The sequence below is a fragment of the Solanum dulcamara genome, chromosome 12 (genome assembly GCF_947179165.1).
Source record: "Solanum dulcamara chromosome 12, daSolDulc1.2, whole genome shotgun sequence".
Taxonomy (NCBI): domain Eukaryota; kingdom Viridiplantae; phylum Streptophyta; class Magnoliopsida; order Solanales; family Solanaceae; genus Solanum; species Solanum dulcamara.
Genome location: NC_077248.1, coordinates 59,492,676 through 59,498,777, shown reverse-complemented (window position 1 = coordinate 59,498,777; position 6,102 = coordinate 59,492,676).

Sequence of the window (6,102 nt, the reverse complement as noted above, 5' to 3'; positions counted from 1 at the left end):
AAACTCAACAAGGTTGCAGATGCATTGGTAAGCCCAAACGACATTACTAGAAATTCATAGTGCCCATATCGAGTTTTAAATGTCGTTTTGGTTACATCCTCAGGTCTAATCTTTAGCCGATGGTACCCAGACCTTAGATCAATTTTTGAAAAGAATGACACACCCTGCAACTGGTTAAAGAGATCATCTATGAAAGGTAATAGGTACTTATTTCGGATGGTGTTCAACTGGTGGTAATCTGTACACATCTTCATACTACCATCTTTCTTCTTAACAAATAAGATTGAAGCACTCCACAGGGAAGCACTAGGATGGAAAAAACCTTTTTCAAGGAGTTCTTAGATTTGAGATTTAAGCTCTCTCAATTCTGCCGGAGCCATGCAATAAGAAGGAATAGAGATTGGGCGAGTGGCCAGATCTAAGTCAATGCAGAAATTTATATCTCTATCCGAAGGCATACCAAGCAAATCGATATGAAACACCTCCTTAATATCAAATACTACATGAATAGATTCAATGTAGAGGACCTCTACTTCAACATCTCGAATATGATCCAAGTATGCCAGAAAACCCCCTCCCCTCCCCACACAACCAATTTTCTTGCCCGACTGAAAGATATGATCTTAGCTGCCTTAGGCTTGTATACCCTTTACCACTGCATTATAGTTCAGCACAATATAATGGGGGGACAACCAACTCATACATAAGATCACATCAAAATCTTTCATATCCAAAATCACCAAATCCACCCACGTCTGAAAACGTATAAACATAACTAAACAAGCACGATAGACATGGGTGACTATAACAGAATCTACAACTGTGGTAGAAACATGGATGGGGGCATCAAGCATATCACAATTCAAACCAAAACCCAGGGCAAACTGTACTGACACATAAGAATTTGTAGAATCCAGATAAAATCTAACAGTAGTCATCCGGTCACAAACAAGAATAGTACATGTGATCACCGCATCAGATGCCTTAGCCTCTGTTCTATCTGGAAAAGTATAAAATTGTTCCCTATCGTCTGGATGGGCAACCTCTCTACTTGAATGCACTGGTCTTCGTCCTGCATTACCATTACCATAGCTTCCAAAACTTCTCTAATTTTGTCCTCGCCCACCTTGTGGATGTCCTTTACCATTATTACCTCCGTTTGCTGGTACAACTGCTCCAGTTTTCTATGGTGTAGGATCAATAGTGCTAAGGTGGGGACAAGTCCTCCTCACATTCCCCAGCTCCCCACAATTAAAACAAGAACAGTAAAAAAATAGTCTGCTGCCTAATGTAAAAGGAGCTCCCTGACCACCCTGAGTAGGATTCTACTTTGGAGACCTTGAGTAACCACCCATAAAAGTGCGCATGGTAGACTAAGTTGGACAGGCTGTAATTTTCGGCCAACCGAACCTCTAGAGTAAGAATCATTGAAGATTCTTGTGCTCTTAGGCTTCTTAGCCTAAACCTTAGCATTCCCATCTCATCGGACTCCTTCCACTTTCTTTACGAAGTCTGTCACTTCATTGGAGCTCCTACCTATATTTTTCATATGAATAGAAAATACATATAACTCGAGATTTAATCCCTTGATGAATAAACGAGTCCTCTCCTCCTCTATAATCACTAGTTGCATAGTATATCTGTGTAAGGCATGAAACTTAGCCTCATAAACATTCACTATCATGCCACCCTACTCAAGATCCATGAACTCATCCTTCTTACAGTCTCTCAGTGTTCTAGGCACATACTTCTCCAAAACTAGGGCATAGAACTCAACCCAAGTGAGCGAAGGCAAAACTAGCGATCGGTATTCCATAAAGGCCCTCCACAACATCTTGGCTTCACCTTGAAGTTGGAAGGTCATAAACTCAACTATATGCTGGTGGACTATGCCCAACTTGTGCATCCTATCATAGCAATATAAAATAAACACATAAGACTCTCGAAACCTTGAAACACTAGAGGCTTCAACTTCAAGAACTTAATCAGTATCTTGTGCTCGGTTCCAGTCATCACCTAGCCTAGAAGTGGATATAAGAAGGAATCAGTGCCCAATACTCCATCCATCTGAGGAACTATAACAGTAATAGGACGAGTATCTGGATCTTGGGCTACGGGCTCTGTGGGAATGGCTCCAGTGCCGACCAACCCACTCAAGAAATTCATGATCTTCTAGGCTATAGCTGGGTCCAGAGGAAGAAGTCCTCCATCCTCGGCCTCAACATTAACCTCATGCTCAACCTCCACTTCCATATCCTTTTCTACCTCTAGTTGGTGTGTGGGAGGTGCTTATCCCTTCAGAATATTATCAGCTTGAGCCTCACCCTTGGTAGGTGCTGCTTGTCCTCGGCCTCTGTGCATCCTCTTCTGCAGCCTCTGCCTTGGCCACACCTTCTAATATCTAGCTCATCCTCTAGCTAGACGAGATCTATGGGTCTAACACCATTGTAACGTATTTTAACCATCTATGGATAAGAGAGTGAAAGAGGTTAGATACCAATTTGGATCACCAGTTACCAATTGGAATCAAGTCATAGCACAAAGGAAGAAGAAGATAGGGATATTTTCTGAAGTCCTGTATAGGGATATTTTCTAAAGTCCTGTAGTCTCTCAAAGAAAAGTAAAGATGTTTGTATCGTTCCACAAGTAGACTCATTTTGGTATAACCAGATCAACGAACCTAGGGCTATGATACCAACTTTATCACGACCCAAACCTGGTCGTGAGTGGAACCTAAACTAACTCTTTGGTCGGAGAACCAAAACTACACTGCAAATAAGCATCCTAACACAAAAGTAAGCATAAAAAGATGTGGTAACAGTTTTTATATAAGTTTTTAAGAAAAGTCTCCATAAACTCAAGAATTTAATTCAATACAAGCAAAATAGTCAAACCAAACATGCGAAAGTTAAACCCCTGGAACTTGAAAGTCATTGTACAAAACCTCTTCTAATGAAGAAGTCTATGAATGTAGGAATGCAACCCCAAAACAACAATATAAAAATAAAATCTGGAAGGTCCAAGACCGAAAAAAATAGACTAAGATCCTAGAAGAACCCATGGCCTCCTAAAAGAATTGGCTCACCCTTGAATCTTGATAGACAGTGGTCTCTTAACTGAGCTCTGTCAGCAGCCACCTGAAGATGCCCTGTACTCAATAATAAAAGAGCAAGTGTAGTATTAGTACACATAATGAACAGTGTACTAGTAGGATCACGCGGCCAACCCGATTAGTGAAACATATGCAAGCAACTATAAAGTAGTAAAGACAGACATCTATGAAACACATTATCAATTAGAAAATTCATAAGCATGATTTAGTTTACAGTGTCATTCTCAACATTAGCCAACAATAGTCCTCTCATAGGACCCACACCGAAACAATAGTTGTGTCGAAATATAACATCCGATCTCTATATATATGTAGATTTGTCGTAACATGACACCCGATCCCTATATGTATATGTGTACGCACATGACACCCGATCCCTAAGTACATATATCTATCAACCACAACCACAATCATATTCACAAACCACAATGAATGTTTCACATGCTTGTACAGTCAAGTAACAAGTTCATTTCATACAATTGATCTCAGAATTCATTTCATTAAGTTTGTTACATCTTTTCTAGTCTCACACATGCAGAAAATACTATAAATCACAGAAACAAGCATATGTAACATAGAGAAGAATGTAAAACCATCACCTACCTCAAAACTAAGCCTTAAAAACTCTAAAAGCTGGAGCTTTCCCTTTATGAAGTCTTTTGGCTTGTTCTTGGTCTAAAAATTAAACAGGAAATACACAAATCAATGAACTATTGACCTACAATATCCGGGTTACATCAAAATCCTAAGCCTTGTCCACTTTCATGATACTATCACCCTTCTAGGGCTAATTTCTACCATTAAATTCAGGCCAAGAACCCTCTCCTAATATAATTACCATGGATTGTAGGTTCTAAGAATCAAATTACGAAGCAGGGGAGTATTTAACTTACCTCTGATGCAATAATGGGTGGAAAACTAAAATGAATAGCCCAAGTTCGTCATTTTGCTCTCCAAAAAATAATAAAGCACATAAAATAACATTTTTGTGACTTTTCTCATTTAAAATTGCGTCTGTCCTACCACGGGGGCACTTACCCCACCATGGCAACCCATACATAGGGGTAATAATCCAGCCGAGGTGGGTTGCACCAAAATAGAAGCTCAAAATTTATGTCTCAAGCCCCCATTTTGTAATATGCCCTCAAACATGATGTTCTGAAATTAACCCTTCTCGCCAAGATCAATTACGGGAGTTCTACTTCTCCGAATTCAATTTCGTAAAGTCATACAGGCTCTTTAGTATCTTGGATATCAATTCCAACAACACACTGTTAAAATTATCGTCCTTCATTACCAGATTACTCCAAACCTCACATGAATTAGATTCCATCCAAGTCTTGCCTATGCTCAAATTTTCTAAGTTAATATTCAAAAAATTTCTAGCCCAATTTCCTTCATATTGTCTTATCCATAACAACGTAAATAGGTTGTTACAAATTGCATCCATCATAGTAGAATATGCCTCCATATAATCAATGTCAATCATTTGCAAAAACTTTTTACCACAAGTCGTGCTTTATATCTTACGACTTTACCTTTTTTATTTTGTTTTCGCAAAAAAAACCCACTTGTACCCCACTAGCTTGACACCTTCAGGGGTTCAAACTATTGATCAAAAAACTTCATGTTTTTAAGTGAAGCCAATTTCGCTTGAATTGCGTCCTTTCATTTTTTCCAATCATTTCTCTGTATGCATTATTTTGGTTCAAAATCCTCATCTTGTTGTATAATTTCAACTGCAATATTATAAGCAAAATTATTGTCAACCACAATATTATTTCGATTCCACCTTTTCCTTATCGAGACATAACTTATTGAGATTTCTTCATTCTCAATTATTTGGACCTTCTCTGTGGTCTTATCATTTGTTATCTCTCGAGGCTCTTCTTGAGCAATTGCCTCCATAATATGATCATCTTAATCATTTGTTCCTTTTCTTTTTCTAGGATTTTTATCTTTGGAATCAACTGACCTTCCATATTTTAAACATGGCCTAGACTTATTTGCATTAATAATTTTTCCTATCGGGACATCAACTCTAACTGGAGCATTCGCTACTGGAATATAAGACTTAGCAACCCTTAAAAAGTTAGTAATTGTATCTAATAGTTGATTTGTAATATTTTTCAAATAAATTATCTTTTTAACCTTTTGCTTACATTGATTTGTTCGAGAATCTAAATGAGATAGAGATAATGAATTTCAATCTATCTCCTTTTTCAGTTGTTTATGTTCTCCCCCCTAATGTTGGGTATACTTATTCATCAAAATGACAATCAACAAATTATGTTGTAAATAAATCTCCTATCATAGGTTTCAAATATTTTATGATAGAAGGAGATTCATACCCAATATACACCCCAATCTTTTTAGGGGACCCATTTTTATGCATTGTGATGGAACTATTGAAACACATACCGCACACCCAAAAATTATAAATTGGAAATATTTGGCTCATGACCAAAATCCAACTGTAATGGAGAAAGTTCATGATAAATAGTTGTCCTTATGCGCATAAGTGTTGCGGCATGCAAAATAACATGCCTCCATATTGAAACAAACAACTTTGCCCTCATTGGAAATGGTCTAGGTATCAATTGGAGACTTTTAATCAATGATTCTTCTAGACCATTTTGAGTGTGAACATGAGTAACTGGATGTTCAATTGTTATTTCAGTGGATAAAAAATAATCATTAAAGGCTTGCGATGTAAACTCACCAGCATTATCAAGATGAATTGTCTTTATTACATAATCTAAAAATTATGTTTTTAACCTTATTATTTGAGCCAACAACCTCGCAAAAGTCAAATTGCGAGTTGATAATAAGCACATATGTGACTATCATGTAGATGCATCTATCAAGATCATATAATATTTAAATGATCTACATGGAGGGTGAATTGGCCCACATATATCACCTTGTATATGTTTCAGAAATGTAAGGGATTCAATTCCATCCTTAGTTGCTGATGGTTTAATAACCAA